Source organism: Adiantum capillus-veneris, chromosome 13 (genome assembly GCF_014529385.1).
Source record: "Adiantum capillus-veneris isolate H3 chromosome 13, ASM1452938v2, whole genome shotgun sequence".
Lineage (NCBI taxonomy): Eukaryota > Viridiplantae > Streptophyta > Polypodiopsida > Polypodiales > Pteridaceae > Adiantum > Adiantum capillus-veneris.
In genome coordinates, this window is record NC_140943.1 from 81,317,174 (window position 1) to 81,327,551 (window position 10,378).

General features: G+C 40.5%; 1 pseudogene; it reads right to left on the bottom strand.

Moving 5' to 3' along the window:
- Positions 1-8,576: 8,576 nt before the first annotated feature.
- Positions 8,577-9,302, bottom strand: LOC147444332 (uncharacterized; annotated as a pseudogene).
- Between the last annotated feature and the right edge of the window lie 1,076 nt (positions 9,303-10,378).

Sequence of the window (10,378 nt, forward strand, 5' to 3'; positions counted from 1 at the left end):
TACTCTCCCAAATTGAGAAGAAGACTCTACCATATACATAAGGTAATGTTTTTCTTGTTCTCTTTATGCTATTCCACTTTCTTGGAAGTGATTTAATTTCATGCTTACTTAAATTCATGTATAAGATCTCACATTTTTCATAATAAGCAAGTCTTTTGCTTGGAAAGAAGAAATAGCTTCTTGATTTTGTTGTTTCCTTTTAATTATGGTTCATTACTAATCATAACTAACCACCTTGCTAACAACTAACTACGATGTTATTTCAAGTTTCATTATTTCAAGTTGTTTACACTACCAAACTAATATGACATAAAGAGAGTAGAAAGCACTCTCTTTAACCATAGGTGACTGGAGGTCATAATTATCTAAATAGTATGCATGATTGAATGGTGAATAATATCCATAATTATCCCTTAATCTCCCGTATAAATCTTCTTATTGATTTCTAAGTTATTTAATACTCTTACCTAAAGCCATAGAGTCAAAGGTAACTAGATAATGGAATTATTTTTGGAACTAATTTATTTTCCATGAAGGGAAACTATAAATTTTCCAAGGAGAGATGCTCTTTATTTTGCAAATATTATGTGTGTAAAAGCTTTTAGTGACATATTAAGTTAATATCTAAATTTCAAGAGAAGTTGAGGTTTGAAGGGTAAGTTTATAATTACCAAAGAAGTTCTTCTTTGAGAAAGAAGATTCCCAATTCCAAATAAGGTCATTACGTCCCTTCCCTCTTTCCAATTGAAAAGCTCCGAACTCTTTAAGCCTCTCCTAGCTATGTGATTAATCCTCTCCATGGAATCAAAAGGTAAGTCTAAACTCTATCTTGAGAAGAATTTGTTAATCATTTGTACTCCATTGCATGAGCATTTTGCACGATACTAGTTTGTCCACTCTTAGTAATTTCACAAATGACTCTTACACTATCACTCATAAAAGGATTCTACTCGTTCATAAACCATCATTTAATCTAGTAAAATCAAATAGATGGAAAATTTACATTGCTTGTCTTAAAATCACAAGTTGATGCATTCTAAATGTTAGCGTTTACTACTCATGGTTCACACTTAAGGTCATTGTATAGAGCATATGCCATATTCATTTCAAGTTTGTTTATTTCCAAGGGATAGCTTCACAAAAGTGAACCCGTGTTGCTTGAACATAAAACTCCCATCGCTTTCATGAAGATGACCCATGGATGGCAAATGATGCAAAGGGACCAAAATGGGATTTGTCGAAGTCGGGGTTAACTTGAAACCTACATCGAAAAAGCTACACTCAAGTGACTGAAATCATCAAAATCCAATTGCTCATTGGCAAACAAATCACATCCATTACAGTAAAAGAAAATAGGAACTAAGGGATTATAAATCAAATGAAATTAATCTAAATTTCAACTAGGATTAAAAACTTTATTGAGAAGATTGGACGTGGATAGCCCTAGAATAACATAGGAGATTTAAGTGTGAACTTTGTCTTACATGTTTGGAAAAAGGCCAGCACAGGTGTTTAGGGATGCAACGACGGATGGTCCTTTTTTGCTAGGATTGATAACCGTTGATCTATGTTTTAAGATCGGGTTCATTCACTACCCTGGATATGGAATTGAATCAGAGTGAGTCTCGATCGGGTGATAGGGACTCACGGGCGATAGGGACTCACGGATGCGTCTAGAAATTGGCCTAGTTTGGGTAGGCCTAATGCCAACAAAAAAAGGAGAAAGGAAACTGGATCCATGAAGAGATCGGAATAAGGGAGGAGGATGTGATTTAATTAAGAAACTCTTCTAATTGCTTGGTAAAAAGGAACCTTGGAAAGGCTAAGAACCTACATGGGGCTATTCTGCAACTGTCCTCATCAGAGCTGAACCTTTTCTCTACTTCTCAAATTATTAATTTAAAAAAATCTAGAGTATGTTATTTCTGTAAGCCTTTCCCACACAAGATAAAGAAAAATAAGAATTGGAAATTGTGTCAAGACGCCACCTCTGCATGTGGTGGAGAAAACACGATACCCAAGTCCTAGGATGAGGATAGGGATATGCTTGGAGAAGTATATGTGATTTCTTGAAAGATAACTAGATAACTTTAATAATACTAAAGGAAAAAAGAAAGTAAAATATTCTATAACGGAAAAAGGTGGGAATGACCTGATAAATGCACACTTGCAAGCGTATGCAACAGTTTGCATGCTGCTTTCAAATGCTTGAAGTGTATTCTTGGTTTGACATGTTTGGAATATTGTTTTATAGTATCATAGTACTACCTTAGGAAGGTGCATTTATCGGTCGGTGGGTGGATTCTAGAGGATTATTTTGTTGGCTAAAAATTTGAACCCAATTTTATCTTGTCCATTTAGTTCAGTCAAAAATGGGATAAGAGATTTTGATCTACAGAGCGGGAATCAAACTTGGAAACGTGGGCTTTGTGTAGCTATTAAATACACTCATCTTAGGGGAATGTTGTGACGGTTGTGCTCGGCCATAACCAAGAAAAAAGTGTCAGTGACATTGAACCAAGGGTGAACTAGAGAACCCCCGCTAGTTGACCCTGGAAGGTTGAGTTCACATTTAGTCTGATGACTTCACTAGAAATTTCAAAGTGATAAGGAAATATATATTCTCGGGTTAAGGGTTTTGTAAGAGAAAAGCGAATGTTATCACCCCCTTGATTTAGCATCAAAGAGAGGGAGGAGCCCTATCTTGGTGTCGGTCTCAAGCAGGAGGGATGTCTGGAATTGTGGTATCCATTTGGAGATGGTGCAGCGGATGGTCCCAAGCATGATGTCACTCACAAGAACCACGACGTACATCAATTCCCTACACAATGTTCCAAATGCCCTTTAACACAAGGACATGTTGCATCATGTAAGCCCACATAGGGTAATTGTCCCCATCCAACCTATCCTTAGCGCAGCAAACATCTTGAACACATCTGTGTTGTTGTTAGCCATGGCAAATGCTACACCTGATGTGAAAATTTTCCAAAAAGAGGAGAAACAGAGTGAAAACAACACGTGCTATATAGAACAAATTGTAGAAGACTATATGGGATATGTTATGTAGAAAACACTATTGACAAAAAATTTGCACAAAATGACAAAATAGCTTGTGCAGTATTGCATGTAGTTGAAAAGGAGGCAAAATGAACCCAGATAAAAAAATTGAGCAGATCAAACTCTTTGATCTTACCCATAATATTTTTTGACCTGTGAACGCTCTTCAAAGCTCACAAAAATCGAAGAAAGTGAGCAAGCATGTGGTGAAGTTGCTGGCAACTAAGCCCAGGAGGATGCAACTTGCTCTGATATCAATTGTTGGAATTAGGGTTGCAAGAAAACACACACATCTTGGAGAAGATGAAGGAATCTCAAAGCACACATCAGAGATTGTTTTACTTAGCGTGCAATGGAAAGACAAGTTAGCCCTAGAGTGATCGGCGTATATACAATTCACGAGGGAAAAAACCTCCGAGTGAGGGAAAAAATACCTCGGTGGTCCTAGGTGTGTTCACACACATCACTACCACATGTATATGGTAACATATACAAGAGCTGCACCATGGCTTCTCTTGGAGAGGGGTGTGTGTGAAAGAGGCTTGGCTATGGCTTTCTCAAGCTTACTCTCAAGTTTGCACCTTGAGAAAATGAAGGAGAGAAGTGTAAAATGAGAAGATAATCCCTCTTTTTATGCACATTTTAGATAAGTACCTTCGCTTATCTTGATAGCTTATCTTCCTTATCGATAAGTTCTTTCTACTTATCTTGGTTTTTAAAACTTCTTCAACAAGATACTTACTCACCTCATCCTTATCCTTACCTTATCTTTCTTTTTCTTTTCCTTTTTCCTTATCTTTTTCTTTATGCTAATTTTCTCAAAATGAAGAGCTAATTTTACATGCATTGGTTATGCCCACGTTCCCATGGTGAAAACCTAAAGTGTCTCGTGAGTAAATTTTGATCTTGGATTTAGCCCTAATTTATCCTAATATTTTGTCTTTGAGCTCCAGGGTTGTTAATAGCTACATAAATAGTTGCTCTCTCTTCTTTTTCACCAAGGGTAGTCTCTCCTACGACTGCATGTGTATGGGTATTGCTACCTTGTCCTCTTCTAAAGGCTTTGGCTACTCTTCCTCACCCTATACTTCGTCTATGGTTATGTCCAAAAGGATGGTGTCTTTGGTCTGGTTCAGTTATTGTTTCTACTCTATTAGTTAGACATGGATATCTGTTCCAATAATGTCCCAACTCTCCACATTCAAAGCAATCAAACATCCAAGTGTGCAGGATTTTGTGCATTAGCGGCATAAGACCTTTGTGGTTTTACATTATTATTGAGAAACCTTGTTGGTCATCTAGCACCATTAAAACTCAGATTATGTTTAACTCTCCTTCTAATCCCCTGCTCCTTCATTAAGGGCTTAGCTCATAGTAAGGAATCGTTCACACTGATAAGTTCCATGGCTTCAAGACGTGAGCAAATTGGTTCTTTTAAACGTTGACAAAAATGGGCTACCTATTGCTCTATTGTCATTGTTGGAGCATAACGCTTAAGCTACAAACTTTGAGTAGTACTCTCCCAAGGATAAGCTATTTTGTTTCAAGCGAAAGAACTCATTCATCTTTAATGCTTCATAGGCAAGAAAATAATTGCCCTTCGTTCATCATATTGCTTGAGCTTGATTTTATGATTGTGATAAAAGAGAGAAAAACACATCTTAGTGTAGATCATTTCTCTACGTTACCCAATGGCAAAGCACTTGAAGGAGTGGATGATGATATATTGGATGTTTACCTCTTCAACATTGAGATGGTTCCTAAGTGGTCTCAAGAGGTAGTCAATATTTTGATTTACGGTGACAAGTTTGATAAGACTAAATAGACCCATAAACGACAAACAATCAAGCAAGCTAACAACTTTCACCTAGTAGGTGGATGCTTATACCATCTAGGCTCCAAAGGAATACTGTGACTATGCATTAGTCTAGAAGAATATGGGTGCTATCTCATGGAAGCCCATGTATATGCCATAGCTTTCCATTATTCTCAAAATAAGACGCACCAACGCCTAAATCAACTAGGAGTGTATTGGCCTAATATGCATTCGGATGCACATAGATATATTCTAAATTATGCTACTTGCAAGAACAATACCTCGATAGAATATGCCACATTGTTTTATATATCAGTTGCACCTCAATGGATTCAATATATGGTTGATTACCTGACAATGAGGACATTTGTGAGGTCCCCAACCCCGAGAAGATTGGGGCAACCTGATAGATGGCCTTCTTTTATTCTCAAGTTCCGTTCACAACACCCTACTCCATTTCAACAATGCAGAGATACGAGCAACAGAATAGAGGAGGTCCTCTATCCATTGTGATCGTGGTTGTAAGGGTCATACGCCACACGGTAGGTCAATAAATCAAAGATTTCAACAATGGAAGCTAATTCTTATATCACAAAGATAAAATCTGATTGACATACTTAGGATCTATAAACGCCTTTTTCTCCACGTTTAAGAGGCACGGCCACCATTCATAAATCATAGATGTGATATGAGACTTATACTTAACTAACTGATACTCTTGTGAAAAGTACCTGACTAATCGGGTCCACCCATCCGTAGACCAAGATCCATAGGAATACTAGGCTCCCACTTTTCACACCACACTCACCCGTTCTTGTTTTCTAATTACTACCACACTCTTTTACATGTACAAATATTTTTCTATCATTAGTTTCGAACACAGGTTCTTTTATACAGCCCTTCAAACAATACCAAAATAATTCAAACAAGGCCTAATGATGAAAATAATCCTATTTTTTCAATAAAAATAACTTTTCCAATTTTTTATGTGTTGCCATGGTGGGGGTCCCATCGTTGCATAGCTCCAATGACCAAAAGAATTATCAATCCAGAGGGATAAGCTACCCGGCCAGGCCATGAAAACAATCACAGGATTAGTGAGATAATCATGGCAACAAAGAATGGTTAACTCTATGAGGTGAGCTTCTCGGCCTATGGAGGAGCTAAGCCACAATGAAGGGAAATCTCCACATCCACTTCTCTTCACCTCCAATCAAACCAATCACACACACTAATAATTGCAAGATGCACACAACATTAATCCTATCATGCAACACACTAATCGCAAGCACACACACATAGATCTATTGAGCACCACACTCCAATCAAACCTACATGCACACACAAGCAAAAGAGGTCAATCATACAAGATTAGAGAGGAATTAACCACTAATTAGTTAAGATCTAGCTAATCTAAGCATCATAGGCAATCATAAGAAGCATCAGAGAAACATAGTGAAAGAGAATGAATCATTGATTAGTGTTAATCAAGTCTCATGAGCAAGGAAAAGCTCAAGGACTCCATAGCCACACACCTCAAGAGCTCTCACCAAAGAGTACTCTCAACAAATGAGCTTGAGCACCCTAATTTCCTTTACACACTTCTTTATATACCTAGGGTAAAACTATTCAATGTCCGGGTACCCAAGGCCTTAGGGCTCCACCACTTACTAAATGTGCTACCTATGCACACTAACTGACATGTTTTTTACAGCTTGGAACTCCCATTAGGCCTGTAACACATTAACAATATTACAATGGCTTGAAATAAATTGAGAATTTACAATACGTGACCATTTTGGGAAAACGCGAAAAATGTATAACTCCAATCTTTACTGCTTCTTTCTGTTGATCTTCGATATGCATCCATACGTTGGAAAGGGGAAAATGGGAAAACCACCAGCACACTTGGTGAATGCCTCTCTATAGCCCAATGATCTCACAGCACCCCTATCCCTTAGTAAACACACACCACGATACACAATTTGCAAACGACTATTTCCCTTACCCGCACCCAACCAACCCTAGCTGCACATAACCGGCTATAATCGGCTGCCAAGCATACGACCGTGGTTCTCGACTATGACCCTTCAAAGCACCAAAAATTAGCATATAAGCAATCACGACAAGCAATCTCGACCCCTTCAAACACCTCAAAATCACTATCCGACTCAAACTCTCTCACTAACTTTCATACTCAAGGCATGCACCATAATCATATAGGGGACACCCATCCAGTTGGTAGATGCCAAGGACTCACACATATCAGACACCCATAGGCTTTGCCACCCTTTGCACATGTCATACTCACGTGAGTATACAATTCCAAACTAGTGGGTATGAGAAGAGAGAGAGAAAAACTATTCACACGAACACCGAAAAGGTAAAGACTACATCCATGCTGATGGAATTGGCTTCATTTAGAGTGTGTCCAATGATGAGATTGCATAGAAACTGTCCTCTTTTAGTGTAGGAGCCGACGAGACCTTCTCACGCCACCCTCAAGTCGGCCATGCCATCATCATAGGCTTTCTTGCTTTCGGCTCTTACCAACACCTCCTCTTTTTGGCTTTTATCACGGCCAGCTTTCTTTGCTTTTTGCAGCGTCCTTCACCTTGCACCATTCATGGCGCTCCGTCCTCTGCCAAGCCCCTTGGCGACCTTCCCTGCATGGCCAGCACCTGTATGGAAGGCTGCCCCCTCTGGCGATTCAAAAGCGGCTCTTTTTATGCAGTCAGCCACCCCTCTTTGTCCCCCTCGTCTGTAGCCGGCCCCTCCTCTCTTCTTTGTAATCGACCCCCAGGTCCCCCCGGTGCAGTCGCCCCCTTCACCACCCTGTAGCGCCTCTTCACCATCAACTGGCGGTCCTCCTCTCTACTGTTCAACTGCACCACCCCGTGGCCTCACGACTTCACTCGCGGCCCCACCAGGCCCTCCCCTGCATGCCAACCCCCTTATGGTAACACCTCTGACGGCCCTCCTGCGATGACGCCCCTCGGCTCCGCTTTTTTTTGCAATTGCATGGCCCTCTTGCCATCAAACTGGCCCTCCTCCACGCCCTCGGCCTTGCACATGTCAAGCTTCCCTGTAGCGCAGCTCGTCGACTGCAAGTCGCTATTTTTTTTTTATGTTAATAGCTTTAAAAAGCTTCGGGCTTAGTCTCCTTGCACACGCACTTGCAGGCTCCAATTTTCGATGCCCAAAAAAACATTGCCCTGGCACTTCATGTCAATGGAACTTCCTGACAATAGTCTTTGAGCCGCAAAAGTATGACCTCCCCTTGCCTTTTGAATTGAACCAATGGCCATGGTAGTTGGCGGATGGCCTTGTGATCGAGAATAGCACAACTGCCACGAGCATTGATTAACTCAAGCTTGCACTCCTTGCCATGATAAATGCCATATCTGACATATACATCAACTTAGGACTTGTCGAACCCTGCATCAAACAAATGCTCAAGCATCATATCATCTGCTTGCAAAACTCCTTCTAACAGCTTTTGAGCTCTCCTTGGGCTGACAATCTTTCGGCGCACCATCATTGCCTACCCCCTCGTTGAGCATTTATGCTCAACCGTAGTATTTAGGTAAGATACGACTACGTAGAGAGAATGATATAACATAGCTGCATAGACTGCATAAGAAAAATGATAATAATGGCTATATAAATAGGATATGAATAGATAGAAAAGCATATGCTAGCATCACCCTCTAGGGTCAAATGGAAAGCGCACAGCTTCCTCAATCATAGTATAGGCTCCACTTGGATCAAAAACAAAGCAATGGCCGTGGCCATCCACCTGTAAAACATGCATCTTCAAGCCTTCCTTTGCACTTGTAGGCCAATAGACAGGCCACCCTTCCAGTTCTTCATAACATGGAGCTTTATCACCCTGAAATCCATAATCCTTCGTGCCAACCATAATCATACTTTTGAACACTTGAAGCACATGTACCATAAACCATTATCATGCCATCTGCTAGAGAACCCTACATATCATTATCTTTATCACATGAGCATTGAAACCTACATAGTACACCTTGCAAAGCAACCTGCAACAACATAGCTATCAATAGCATCACATAAAATAGCAAGACCCTGCCATTTGCTTCCACCTGCTGCATAGCCAAGCAAACCTGATCCCTTTCCAAACCTGTATCCCAACCCTCTGTAAACGGCACCAAACCATGTCTTTATCCTCAAGAGCATGACCTACTAGAGCGACAACCTGTTCTGCAATTACCTGATCACTTGCAAGGTTGGTATCACCTTCCTCTTTGCATGGAGCCTCACTCTCATAGGTTGCACATGTATCAGCTTCCATAGAGTCATCTGCCGGAGCTAACTCTCCACGGCCACAAACCAACTCCAAAACCTCAAAGTGCACCTCTACATGCTTACCAATGCAAGGTTGCCTCACCCCCTGCATAGACAAATCACTTCGACATACCACAGCTTCTGTTCCTAACTCCTGCAAGTCACCCTCAAAAACCTGCTCTTCAATCAAGCTGGATGCACAATCAAACCATACCTCATCCTCCCATAGGGACTCACCATCACGAGACATTTAATAGGACTACTCGACTGGCAAATTCACACAAGGTGAAACACTATACTTCTCTACGACCTTCAAATGGCTAGCAGGCAACTCGCATACACTGTTCATCACTTCATCCACATAAAAAACATCATAAGTATCATACCTAGAAGACCGGGATTCCGTCTCCCACAAGCTATCTATGTCCAAACTGCTTTTGGAGCTATGAGACTGTCGGACTCCTCTTTTGAACTTGCCAATTCTTAGACCATTGTTGCCTTCCTCATTGTTGGCTCTAGAAGTGACACCTCTTCTTTAAGATCTTTTACCACCTCGCTCTCTTGAGGAAGCAAACTGGGTGGCACCCTGAATATGCCTCATTGTACCTTTTGAGCCCTGGTTGGCACTTCTCCTACCTCTTCTAGCCTGGCATCAGCTCCATGTGCTTTGATCACATTCATATCAACAAAAAAAGGAGCTTTTACCTCTTGATGCTCTTTAATTTGTTCGGGTCTAGGTCCACTGGCTGTCATGATTGCTGACTGTAACATTTAATGGCCTAAAAACTTTTGTGTAGTGTAAATTAGCATGAACATAGTGGGCATTTCATTACAATATATTCCTAATGAGAATTACAAGAGTGCTTGGGTGGAGAGAGCAACAAAAAGCATAACACCTAGTTAGAAAGCATGAACAATACTTTCAAAAGAGAGAGAAATTAAGCTATTGACAACAGTTCAGGACCGGATTTACATGGAGTCGGTCCCCCCTCCAAAAGGCTTTGTATTATGGTTTCTCCCATCAAGAGAGACATTGTACAATACAATTCTTTTTGTTCCTTCAAGACCAGCTAGTGCAATGAAGATGAAAGCTTCATGCACTAAGCAAAACACTTAGCAAACACAACATCAATTATCCCCGGTCTCATACCCAAGACCTCACACACCTTCGAAGATGGTGAGAGCTAG